Source organism: Spinacia oleracea, chromosome 5 (assembly GCF_020520425.1).
Source record: "Spinacia oleracea cultivar Varoflay chromosome 5, BTI_SOV_V1, whole genome shotgun sequence".
In the NCBI taxonomy this organism is placed as follows: Eukaryota; Viridiplantae; Streptophyta; class Magnoliopsida; order Caryophyllales; family Amaranthaceae; genus Spinacia; species Spinacia oleracea.
Genome location: NC_079491.1, coordinates 23,484,030 through 23,498,257, shown reverse-complemented (window position 1 = coordinate 23,498,257; position 14,228 = coordinate 23,484,030). Strand labels below are relative to the sequence as shown.

Here is a 14,228-nt window from a genome sequence, read left to right as displayed (position 1 = left end):
AGTTTCGAATAAATAAGTTAATTCCGAACTTAAATAAGAAATGTTAATATACTTTCGAACAAAATAAAATGAAGTTGGTCCCCAAAAAAAAAGTACGCATTTTTTTTAATGATATAATAAGTAGAAGCTCAATTCTAGGAAATTCGTTTTAGGAAAAATAGTTAGTTTATGCGCCTAAAAATTTAAAAAGTAAACACGAAAAATCAATAAAACCTATAGCTCTAAAATACCACTTTGTAACACCCCGACAATTCCCATTTTCTAAAATAACCCTTTTTAAATATAACTGTAGGGAATTATCAAAGTATTATCGCCCGTGTGAAAACGTACGGCTTATTCAGAATTTTGCAGCGGAAAACATAAAACTAACTTTTAGGTTCATAAATAATCTTATTACATATTAGGTCCAAAACCAATTAACTGAAATAAGGAAATACGAATAGTACGACAAATTTCAAATTTAAGTTAACAAACCAAATCACTTAATAAAGAAAATATAACTACAAGCTCTCTAATCCCGATCCCAATGATGCATCATCTTCAAACCTGTAGATGGGCAACGCTTATTGATCCTTAGAGACTGCTCACCAAAGATGGGTCATCACAGGATCAATAAGGCATAGCCATGATCAACACACACAAACAAAGCACGTAATCAGCAAAGCTGAGTACTACATACTAAAACAATAATAATCCTAATATGATACTATTAACGAACAACCCTAACATGATACTAATGAACATAAACAAGGGCAGACAAAATATGATAATTTAACGACCATACTTAACTAGGCTAGGCTAGACTGGACTGGACTGGACTTTTATAACAATAATATTATTTTAATTGAAATAGACAATGGACCGAGTTTTCTAGCTAGATGCTTCACTAAGGAAGACGAGGTACGGGCGCGACTCCGTAACCTCAATGACCTGCGATATCGAGGAACGTTTGAATAAAAATAGGACACGGTGATCAATCCGGTCCGAATTAAAGGCCATGGGCTACCACCATGAACCCCAACTCCTGTTTGTCCGTCACTTTAGACGTGCACAGTCTAAAGCTATTGCTACTCAGTTTCACTTTACATGATTTACAAATTGACACCCTGTTATGACTCAACAATCACATAAGGCATACAATCCACATTTATTTACAACTGTTTTTATCTTGGAATTAAGTAAGTGATCACAAAGGCATCAAACCAGACTCATTCCAATTAACTCCAATCCTTCTTTTAATACTGATCAACCCTGTATATGGGTATAAGGTTTCAACTTACTAAATGAGGTCCTCGGCCCTCATAAAGTAGTGAAAAGCTAAAAAGGGAACAACGATCAATCGATCTGAATCAATGTATATAAAATAATCTAGTGTTCCCAACCAACATGTCTGTATCAATCATCCATACCAACATGCTATAATTCTCATAACGAAATATATATGCTTAACATGTCCATCCAACAATATTAAACATGCACTTTCAACATAACCAAGTTCATCAATAATATCAACATAACCAAGTTCACCAACAAGTTCAACATGGTTTCAACAATTAGCACACATTCCAAGCACACAGGTATGTACGTACCTTATGTAAACAAACTGATAGATCACTTTAACACTTTCAAAAGTCGCCTAAAGGGAATTCTCCGCCTAAAACAACCAACAAATAATCCCAATCAATTTCTAATCATTGGCGATCATAATAAAGCGTTCTAAATGCGTCCTAAACAAATTTAGAACCTTCCCCAACATTAAAACTCGAACATTTGATTTACTAGCATCATAATTATTGAATTAGTGATTGAAATTCGTTGAAAACTTTTCGCAAAAGACATACTTTAAATTTCAGCAATATAAACTCGTTTAAAACTTCGCCAAGGCCAATTTAACATGCTAGAACGTTGAAACAATAATTTTAATAATCCACAAACATCATACTATGATTTTCTAACTAATAAAACCTTAAAATTTCAAGCTTTAATAATTTAAAACCCTTATTTAACAAAATTAATAAATCTGAAAATTAAATAATTCATTATGCAAAATATGAAATCTGATTTCTATATTTACATAATTAAAACCATAGATTTAAAGCATGAAAACATTAATTAAATTACTAAAACCAAATTAAAGAATTAAATAGTTTTAGGGTTAAAGAAATAACCAAAAAGAGAAGAGAGGGAGGTCGGCCGACGGTGGACTGCGCGGCAGCAAGTACAGGTAGTCGCGGAGGCTGGCGGCGCGAAGGCGGTGCAGGTGGTCGCGGAGGTTGGGCGACACTTGGTGATGGTGGTGGTTATGAGAGAAGCACGAAAAGGGAGGAGAGAGTTCTGGTGTTTGCGAAAGCGAAGGGAGAGAGTAAGAGAGGCCGACGGCTGAGCAGGGCAGCGGCGACGGGTACGTTTGTCAGGTGGAAGCTACTGGTGGCGCAGGGCGGTGGTGCGAAGGCTGATGGTGGTGGCTAGGGCGAGAAGTAACGAGGAAAACAGAAAGGGAAGAGGCAACCAACGGTCTATGCAGTGGTGCAACAGCAAGTGGGCGACGCGGCAAGGACGCCGGCGGTAGGGCGGCACGGTGCCGAGTGGTGGTGCTCGTGGAGGTTAGCTGGGCAGGGAAGAGAAGAAGAAAAAGAGGCGTGAAGGATGAACAGAGAAAAGAAATCACGTACGTGAGAATAGTGAGAGAGAAGAGAGAAATTAGTTGTGGGTTATTTTTCTTTTCTTTTGGAGTTTATGGGCCTAGGAATCTAATTGGGTTAGGATTAGAATTTCTTTTCTAATTTTAAAAAGCTTTGAGTACAACCCGATTAGAAATACTTTTCCAAAATCAAAAGTTTTTATATATTTCAAATTGTCTTCGAAATATAATTCTAAAAATGTTTGGTTGCATAAATCGTTAAAATATTTAGAATGTATTTAAATAATATAAATATACATTAAATAATAAATATATTAATAAAATTCATAAATTTCATTTAAAATAAATAACTGTACGTTAAAATATATTAATAAAATTTATAAATTTACGGGGGATTACAGTAGCAATTAGCTAGGAACATGATACTTAAGACTTATTCTTATAAACTTGCAATATTTCAATAATTATTGTTATCTATATATTATTTTTTCACTCATCAAATATATTAAATGCTAAAATTATGTCGTCATGGAAAAAAATTGAAGTTGTCAAATATAATATAAAGAAAGATACAAATATGATGAATCATTCAAGACAAGTAATTGAAATTTATTCGATTGCATCATGCATCTTGAGAGAATTCGATCTGGTAATTTATCAAATTGTAACAAATTTATGATTAACCTCCTAATGTTGTAGCATAAAGTTTGATGTGAAACTTTGTATATTCAATTATTTTTAAATATAGAGCGTAAATTTCTTAGCTTGTTTTATATGAGTTGTAAACAACTAAATTTGTGATCATCGAAATAAAATTTTCGTAGTGTATCTTAGAACTATTTTTTTAGCACGAAATAATTGGTAAATTTATGAGGATATTTTCCCCAAATGTTAGGATAGCCACTACGGAGATAAACTCTTAGCAGCGTGATCACATGCGAAAACTAATTTAATGTTTTTTTTAATCATTTAGTGATTTTTGATGTTTGGAAATTGGAATACATATTTTACTTTATAAAAAAAAACAATAGGGTGCAACTATAAGTTTAGTGTTCCGTTGTAAATAAATGATTTTATCATAGATCCATTGTGGACTTATTACCACTTTATTCAAAGATAGAACCACGGGGAATTTATTAATTAATATTAATAAATACTTAAATGGGTGTGCTAGATCATACTTTTACCCATTTTTAATTATATAGAAATATATAAATTATTTCTTGTTCTAACCAAATTCCAATTGAAATGAAATCTTTAGGCGACGGGACGTATTGTATGTGCCAATTGCCATTTAGCTAATAAGCCCGTGGATATTGAGGTTCCACAAGCGGTCCTTCCAGATACTGTATTTGAAGCAGTTGTTCGAATTCCTTATGATATGCAATTAAAACAAGTTTTAGCTAACGGTAAAAAGGGTGGCTTGAATGTGGGGGTTGTTCTTATTTTACCTGAGGGATTTGAATTAGCCCCACCCGGGAAATAGTACATGATGGAGCTCGAGGAATTAAAGTATTGAGCTATTTCTCAAGGGAAAAGAGAAGGGTCTAGGGTTAGTGTCAATCAATAAGTTGGAACAACTTCGAGGGAGAAATGGGAGATATTTTGTTTTACCACAGAGAATTATTTGAGTCTTGTCTTTCAAAGAATTAAAGAATTTTCCGCCAAGTGGCCCTAGATTCGGGGGTTCTCGCTATAGCCGAACATGAGGGAAAGATCATTTATACCAACACTGACAAGATTGTTTTATTAGGGAATGGGAGGGGTTAGCAATAAATTTTGTTGGTACCAGCAAAAAAAAGGACTCCAATTCAATTGTTTACTTTTTGGAATTGAATTATTCTATTTCTATTCAATTTGAAATTGCAATCCGCCTATTTTCAAAATATCAAACGGATGACCAAAAATCCCGAGAAAGTCTTTTATTTGCCAACATGCCATTTTTTTTAGTTATTTAACTATTAACTATACTCTCATTGTCGGAACAAAAATATGGGATGCATGGATATAGAAATAGTTGGTACACGAAGCCACACTAACAAACATTCGAATTAGAAATTTGAATTGGATTTATATCCGTATACCCTTTTTCTTCTTTTCAGTAGGTTTACGCACTAATGAAGATCTTTATACTGGAGCTCTTTTTCTATTATTTCTTTCTGGACCGAACTGTCTCACGACGTTCTGAACCCAGCTCAAAACCGCCCATCAGAGCCAATGTTAACCATTGGTCGTTAAGGCGTATTCTTAAAATTCCTATATCCAATGTAGATCCAACTTTCGATTCACTCGTGGGATCCGGGCGGTCCGGGGGTCCAATAATTGTATAGTTCATCATCATATAAGAATTTTTCTGTTGAGCCAAAGAAATCTTTCTTTGTATCATTTCCCAGAAAATTGATAAACTAGATGGATATGTCAATTATAAGAAATTGCTGAAGTCAAAAATGGGTATTTGGCCCAAGCACTTATTTGTTGAGGAGAAACTGATCCAATTCGGAGTTGTTGATGTTATACTGATCGATCATAGAAAAAAATTCTAATTTATTTCGATTAAGCTTCCATCCTATTAATCTGGAAATTCCCAGAACCACGCCTGTAACCCAAGTCAATTCTCGAGGTTTTTTAAACCCAGGCCGAGTGGTTGAAGGTGTAGCATTGGAACTGCTATGTAGGCTTTTGTTTACCGAGGGTTCGAATCCCCGCAAAAAGGAAGAGACTCATAGAATGGCAGAGGCAAATAGAGCTTTTGCACATTTTCGTTAATCCATGAACAGTATCTATATAGACACCTAGATCCATGGATCCATACATCTCGATTGGAAAAGAATCAATAGAAAAAGAAAGAATCGGAATTGATCGATATATTTCTTTCTTTTCTCGATCATACACCAATAATAAAACCATAAAGGAGTAGTAAATGAATATTGAATAATTAGGCAATGTTATAGAAATACTGACATGTTAAATCATAATATTTTTTTATTCCGCGGAATTACACGGGTATTATACTAGTAGTATGTAATATATTAGTGATGTTGCAATATGTTGTAAATGTTAGAGTGCAAAAAGTTATTTTCAATTCTATTATTGTTTTTTTTTTTTATGCAAATGAGGCTAAACCAAAGAAATACTGGGAAAAATTGCAGGAGTAAAAAAGAAAGCAAGAAAATTGAAATTAATACTACTGAGGAACTAAGCTTGGATGAGCCACACCCCGAACATCCTCTTCAATGATTCTACGAAGCTCCATAGGCGGTTCTTCTATCACCCCAATCCTTCCACTTACAATATGCAATTTTTTTTAAAATTTTAAAATAAGACCTTTTAGATTTTCAAATTAATATATTATTTAATATTTGAACTATTTATCGTGCAATTGCACGGGTACTATACTAGTTATAAAGTTGTATTCTTTCTGTATCAATTTCCAGACCTATACCACCAGGTCCAGCAATCTCATTCCTATTTCAAAGCTGCCTCCCAATTTTTATTTTTCTTGAAAATAATTTCCCAAAAATACAAGACTGCGTGAAACATCCCAAAATTAAGAAAATTAAATTTGACCCCAAATGCTTCAGTTTCTCTATCCTCCCAAATTTCTTCGATTTTGAGAGAGATGAGTTACAAGTTTGACTCGGTGGTGATACTGAGTCCAGTCAGGTCACTCCACCTCTTAATAAATTAAAAAGCCTTGTACTCCCGAATTTGATTAATTCTCCTAGTTGAATAAACCCAAAATATCAATGAATATCCTTACCCAGATTAAATTAGTGCGAATAACAACCAACAATAACAACAAGAATACTGTCAAAATCAGAGAGAAATTAATCCTAACATCCAATTGATCAGTTTACAAATAACTATAGCAAAATTATAAGAAAGATGATAGTACCTGAATTTCAATGCGTGAGTTGATCTTCGTATCGGCGCCGCCTGCTCGGAGTGATTGTTCGTGCTTTCTTTGAATAATTTCGGGAATAGATGCGTAGAACGAGAGAGACATAATAATTAAGGAAAATAATAAAACCTAATTGCAGTTTCCATAACCTGATATGCACAAATTTTGCCGGGGTTTTTGGAGGGAAAAAATTGGTGTTTTCCATCTCCGAATCGTGGAGAAGAATACGGGAGATCTCCAACTGAATGTTAAGTTCTTCTTGATAGATTTTGAATTTTCTCTTTAAATATTTTTGTGGGATGATGGAGGGTTTTTTTTTACTTCCTGGCTTGAGCAATGAGCGCCACAAGAGGAAGGTGGGTTGCTCTGTTTGTTTCCGTGGAGGTTGATGTGATTAACTTGGCTTGTTTTACCCCTTTTTTTTTCTTTTTTTAATAGAAATCACGTGCTTAGTGCTTACTCTTTGGAAATATTGGGTTAGTTTTATTATGGAATGGAAATAATAATGTGTTAGTTTTACTATGGAACTTTTACGTAGTAAATTTTGTACACAAATTCTTATTTACAAGGGGTGTACAATAAATATTGTACACCGAAGTAAAAGTTGACTCAAAATACATAAAAGTAACTCTTATATATGTAAAAGTTATCTATGTTATATTTTTAAATTTTTCTTATTTTAATAACAAAATTTCTTCAAAATCATTAATAATGTATAAAAGTTAATCATTTAATCTTTTAAAAACTTAATTTATCAATTTTTTCATAATATAAAAGTTAACCAAAACATAGTAAAAGTTATAAAAAACTAGGTAAAAGTTACTTTGGTGTACGATAAATTTATTGTACACCTTGTACGCGCAAGACCTTTTGAATTTTGTGTTAGGGTCTTGATTGACTCACAAATCCTGCCCAAAAAAAAAAATCTTTTGAAATTTATACTCCCTTCGGGTTCTTTATGTACCCCAATTACTGAGGTCTCGTGTTTAAATGATAAAAAGAGTTAGTAAAACAATGGACAATAGTGAGTAATGTAAGATATATGATAGAAATGTGTATTATGGGAAAAGGAGTAACATGGTTAAATATGTATACGACGTACTAAAAATAGAACAAAGTGTAAGTAGGTACAACAAAGAAAACACACCCCTTCTTAAAAAGTGATTAAATACGAGGTGGTGTTTATCTTCATTTCTTACTTTAATGAAATAAACTAGTGTGTGCCTCGGGCGATGCCCCGATTGCTACATTGAATAGTTAAAATTTTAGATTTTTCTTGAGCAAAATATTTGATAAGATACATGTATAGCATTAAGTGAAAGCATTCATCAAGTTCGTCAACTACACAAACACACTAAGTTATTTATCATGAGAAATAATTTTTCAATTGCCTCATCTTACAATTTGTATAATTTGTTTTCTAATGGAAATAAGTGATTCAAAATTAACAAACGCCAAATTTGACATATGCAGTCATGCAAGGCATTTTTGTAGTTGATGCTTATGAGACTTATGACATCATGTTTATTCATGGTTGTCCTAATTCTTTAATTATTTTTTTTTCCAAAATAGTCAATAGAAAAAAGTCACATAAAAGTTTAGTTGTTGTAAACTTCATGTTAACATTCATTTATAAATTAATGTGAAGAGATAAACCACAAATGGTTGTTGGTTAAGATGGTAATGAGAGTTATCCTCCACACTTGAGGTCTAGAGTTCGAATCTCATTGTACGTATTGATTTTTGGTTGTCCATGATATGACATATCATTTGGTGAATAGATGATGTGGCGCAAAAGGAAGAGTACTACGTGCCACATAGACATTTTTCTCAACGCCTTTTAATATATTAGTATAGATTGTCATTACTTTTTTCAAAATAGTCCAAAGAAAATAAAATGTCATGTAAAAATTTAGTTGTGTTAAGACTTATGTTAACATTTATTTATAAATTAATGTGAATAAATAAACCACAATTGGTGGTTGGTTAAGATGGTAATGAAACTTATCTTCTACACATGAGGTCTTGTGTTCGAATCTCATTGCATTAGTTTTGGTTGTCTATGACATTGCATAACACTTGGTGAGTGGATGATGTGGCGTAAAGGGGAGAGTACTATGTGGCACATATACATTTTTCACAACGCCTTTTAAAATATTATATAGATAGATTGATCACTTGACTCAATTGTCATTTTACTTAAAAAATAAGATAAGCAATAATATTATTAGGTTATTTAACAAATGATATATTAGTTTAAGATATCTTTCTTAAGTATAAAAATATTATCTTAGTCTTAGATATTAAAAAAAGAGTTGACCGAATGGAGGAATTACTTGTAAATACTTACATATTAAAGAACTTAAAAAGAAACTTATATATTCTTATGGTTTTACATATAAATCAACTTCTTACCAAGTAATACTTTCAAGTCAAATATCTCCTTTTTCTCTCTCCTCTCTCATCTTTTAGGGTTTCAGTTTTCTTGGCCGTTTAGGCCGGAGTAGTCTAATTTCTTCAGAAATCAGACTATTTTTGACCCTTTTTCTTGCTTTTCATTGTTTTCTCTTCATGTTTTGTCTTGTTTTGATTTCTTTTCCGTTGATTTGTTCCCAATTTATTTGGATATTTCCTAGAGCTTTCTAGGTTCTTGATTCTCATCGATGGATGAGAATTTTTTTACGGTTTCAATAATTGGGAAGGAGATTTTGATTCATACAGGGTTAGGGTTTATCATCAACTCGTCGTTCAGAACAATTCGTGCGCAGATTGCAAAGGGCTCTACATGGAAAGATGTGAAATCATCGAAAATTACTGCTCGCGTCAAGCTAGAAGCGGTGGAATACGAGACGTGTTTTAGGATGCAGAATAGTAAGTGTTTGATTGTAACAGTTATGTATTTTCTTTGAATTCTGTGGTATGCAAATCTATTTTATCATTGTAGATGTCGTATGGGTAGTTATTAATGATATTGTTCTTCCTCGTCAAAAAATATATTTCAAGTTAATTACACATACTGATTAAATAGTTATGTTCAGGAATCATAATCAATCAAATAGTTACACTTTCTAATCCAATACTATCTCCATTCCATAATGTTCCTCACTTTTCTATAATATGTTGTTTCCAATGCACTACTTTGACCATTGATAGTTTTAATTTGACATTAGTAAAAATTAAAAAAAAAAAAAATTAGAAAATTTATTACAATGAAAGAATTCAGATCCAATGAGATCCCACAAATTAATTTTCTATTATTTATACTAATAAACTATACCTAGTATTTAAAAAGGAAAACCATAAATGTTTAGATGACATGTGTCACCTTTATCTTTCATCTACAAATTTCTTTTTTGTTTTCCAATTTTTCCAACACCTTCCACTTCATCTTCCTCATCCAACATCAATTCACCATTTAATTCACATATTCATTCAACCTCTTCCACTTCATCTCCCTCTTTAACATTCAATATTAATCCACATTATAATTTATATATTTGTTCCATTTTCAAATATCACCTACATATAAATCATATATTCCGCTAAAATCCCACACCCTCTCGATAAAATTAGCACTTTTAAAAGACGGCTTAACAACCACTATATAGTTAAATTTAAAAAAGTTTAACCATATGAATTAATAATAATTAAACATGAGAAACATTATATCGAATGGAGGTTACACTTTATCATTATATAGTTATATTTCTTAATGATAAAGAACAATAGTCTTATGCGTAAGCGATATCATGGAAGAACTACTTTAAAGAATTTAAGAGGGGGTTAAATATGATACTTCGTAATATATATATATATATATATATATATATGTATATATATAACCATTAACAAAACAAATATCTTATATTTAAGAGTGAGTATATATAGATGTTTGAAAATTACTCTCTCCGCATTTAATTAAAAGGTACAGTTTGAACGACACGTAGTTATAGTTCGGAGAGCGAGTTGAATTTATTAAAATAAGATGAAAGTGGATAGTAGGTGAATTATTTATTGTAGTAAAAAAGATGGAGTGAGTAAGCATGAGGATCACAAGAGCGAGAGACAAATTAATATAATTGGATGAGGACCATGACATGCCAAAAATAGAAAAGTGTATCTTTTAATTAAATACAACTGATTTTGAGATGTGTATATTTTAATAAATACATACAAAGGGAGTATTGAACAAGTTTTTTCTTTTCTATGGAGCATTTGAATACTCCTTCTAATTCGTTAATCCTCAAAGATCTGCAGCCAATTTGGAATCTTGACACTATTCACAATGCAAAAGAATCTTTTAATTTCTTTCCAATATTTTATATAGAAAAAACGTTGGCATGTGGGGTATTTTTTTATTTCGTCTCGGCCAGTATTTTAACAATATCAAAATTTTATATTTTTTTACTAACATGTAATTGGAGATATTAACGCTACAAAATGTGCATTGAAAAATGTGCCCAAGGAAATGAAAAAAATTCAGGAACAGAGGAAGTACAAGGTTACATTTAACTTGTCTTGTCGTGAATAGTTTGGTTAAATTCGTTTTTGTATTGATTTCATACGTGCAAGTACACTCATGTCTTATTTCACTTGAAATTTTGTAGTAAGTATTATGCTCGTGGTGGAATAGGGACCATAAGTTTTTCAGTGTTTAATTAGTGACTGGAATTTAGTTAGTAGTAAAATTGCGACTGAAATGTGTGACAGAACAATAACTGTAGCTAACAAGTGACAGAAAATTATCCAGTCCTTATTTTGTGACTAAGACATTGCGACTGAAATCGCGTCTGTAGGTTTTTAGGGATTGAAATTGTTTTGTAGCAAAATAGTGACTAAAAAGTATTTCAGTAATTATTTAGCGACCGAAATTGGTAACAGAAATTTTGTTGGTAATTAAATAGAGACTAGAATTCTTTCGGTAAATAGTTAGTGACCAACGTATGGTTGGTTGGTAATTTGTTACAGATTTTTGTGACCGAATGATAATCCGTAGTTAAATAGGGACCCAAATATTTCCGTGTTAAATTGGCGACTGACACTTGACTAGTAGTAATTTAGCAACTGACTTTTGTACGGTTACAAAGATCCATCGTTAAACGGCCATTTTCTTGTAGTGAAGCAACAATTAATCGCTAAACTAAACCCTAAATACGCTATCTACGAGAAAATTTGGGCTTATATTACACAAAACCCTTATTCTGAGTTGAAATTAGTTAAATTAGCGATTTTTGGAACAAATCTTATTCTGAGTTAGAGAAGAGGAGAGAGGGAAAGGCGAGAGTTTAACCTTATATTTCATTTTTTGAGTATTTTCGCAATATGTTGATCGGATCTTGAAAGGATCGCCATTTTGATCGCAATATTCTCGGGATTTTTGAGGTGGATCGCCATTTTTTTAGGAGAGAGAGGAAGGAAAACAGAAATATGAGGAGAGAGAGAGGAGGAGAAACAAAATGAAATAGGAATAATGAATGAAAGGAGCGGCGGAATGAACCGAATTGGAAAGGGTTAAGTTGTTTAACTGTTAAGTATATAAAGGAGTGGGCTTTGAGAATTAAATAGGCTTCTTTTCTTAACTTTACTAAAACGAAAATGAGAGTTTATTAACAAAAGCAAGAAAATTTTATCATCTAAAGTTTTTATAATATTAATACGAAAACAAATAAAAATTGACAAGTTATGTTTACGTGAAATAGGCTTTCGTTTTAGTAGAAAAGAAAAATAAAAATCATCAAAATAAAATATTTATTTTAATTTAAATTTAAACTTTCGTTTAAATAGAAAAGAAAAGCAAAAGGAAACAAAATATAATATTTATTTTATTTTAAATTTAAATTTAAACAATCGTTTAGCAAAAAAAAAAAATGCATCAAAATAAAATATTTAATTTATCTCTATATTTATTGCAACAAAAATACAATATAAACAACTTATGATAACCAAATTAATGGGTAGTTTTATGGTTTTATAATGGACGAGACGGAGATCAATGTATGCAAGATCAAAGGTCGATATGGAGGGATAAAAAGAGACAACAGAGAAAATCGCTCACTCCAGATCAAAAAGATCGTCAAATGCCAAAAGAATCTCAGCTATGCATGTGAAAACCAATCAGATGTTATAGCTACTCCTGAAAGTCAACCTCAAACACCATGTTCCGAAGGGATTCAATTGGTCATAAGATTCGATTTTTCGTCATGCAAGGCTACGAATATTGTATGACCTCAATATCGCAAAATATGGACTTTGCGAATGATTTTTAGTGCCTAATATTTGTAAACTTCAGCACGCATCGCGTGCATAAAATACTAGTAAAGTAATAAAACAAGTGGAGTTGAGTAGATATTTTAATAAGAAAAATAAGTGGGGACCATGTCATTTTAGGGAGTGGGGGTGGGGGACGGGGTGGGGTGTAGATATATTATTTAATTAGATGGTGGGGTTGATAAGTTACTAAAAATGACAAGTATATCTCTTAAATAAATACGGCCGGAAAAGGCAAGTGTATTCCTTAAATAAATACAGAGGGAGTACAAATTAAATGAATGGGGAAAAGTATGTATACGAAGTGTTATAATTCCTCTGTTCCGGAAATATCACACCATGATTGACTTTTACTCATCTAACTCTTACTTTGACTTTTAATATCTCACATCGTGTGCAAGTAAAAATTATAAAAAATTATATTTAGAAAATATATATCGATACGAAACTAACATGACCCCACATGACTAAAATTTCCTGATGTACGAATCACAAAAAATGGCCAAAGTCGTAGTGTGAATAGTGTAAAAAACAAATGGTGCGATATTTCCGAAACGGAGGAAGTATAAGTATTGTCATCATTTGCATAAATACGGTTATTGTTGTATTAATTACTATCATTGTTGTATTAATTACTGTCATTGTTGTATTAATTATTGTTATTATTGCAGATACTTAGTACTCCAACGCATGAAATGAAAATACAATTTTACCCCGGATATGGAGTACTTGTGCCGCTGGTGACCAACGATCTAGGCCCTATTCTTTTTTGGCTTAATTTCAGTTTTCAGGACTTATTTGGCAGTTCAGTTCAGTTCAGGAGCATTCAGTTCAGTTCAATTCAGTTCAGTTCAGTTCAGGAGCATTAAATTCAGTTCAGTTTAATTCAGTTTAATTCAATTCAATTTAACTTAATAATAATTATAATAATAATAATAATAATATTATTATTATTATTACTTATATTGTTATTTATATTATTGTATTACTTATTATTTATATTTATATTATTATATTATTATATTAATTATTATTTATATTTATATTTGTATTATTATTATATTATTATTATTTATAACTAATTATTTATTAATAATTAATATAATTTATTATTATTTTTATTAATTAGTTGCAGATTATTAGTTATTAATTATTTAGTTATTAGTTATTAACTATAAATTATTTATATTTATCATTTATTGTAATTATTTAGTAATCAATTACAGATCATTATTATTATTTATTATATAGTTATTTAGTTATTAATTAATAATTATTCTTTAGTTATTATTTATTATTTATTATTTATTTCAGTAATATATTCTGTTAATTTAAGTTAAGTTCAGTTCAGGAGCATTCATCCGTTCAGTAGCCTATTTCGCATAAGCATCCGCAAAATCTCACATAACATAAAAAAGC

The 14,228-nt window shown here is 31.4% G+C and overlaps 1 long non-coding RNA gene across 1 annotated transcript; it reads right to left on the bottom strand.

The window, feature by feature from the left end:
* Nucleotides 1-353: 353 nt before the first annotated feature.
* Nucleotides 354-2,376, bottom strand: LOC130461254 (uncharacterized). The gene is made up of 2 exons (XR_008921679.1): nt 1,590-2,376; nt 354-580 (listed from the first exon to the last, which is right to left on the bottom strand). It is a non-coding gene; the product is annotated as an uncharacterized lncRNA (long non-coding RNA).
* Between the last annotated feature and the right edge of the window lie 11,852 nt (nt 2,377-14,228).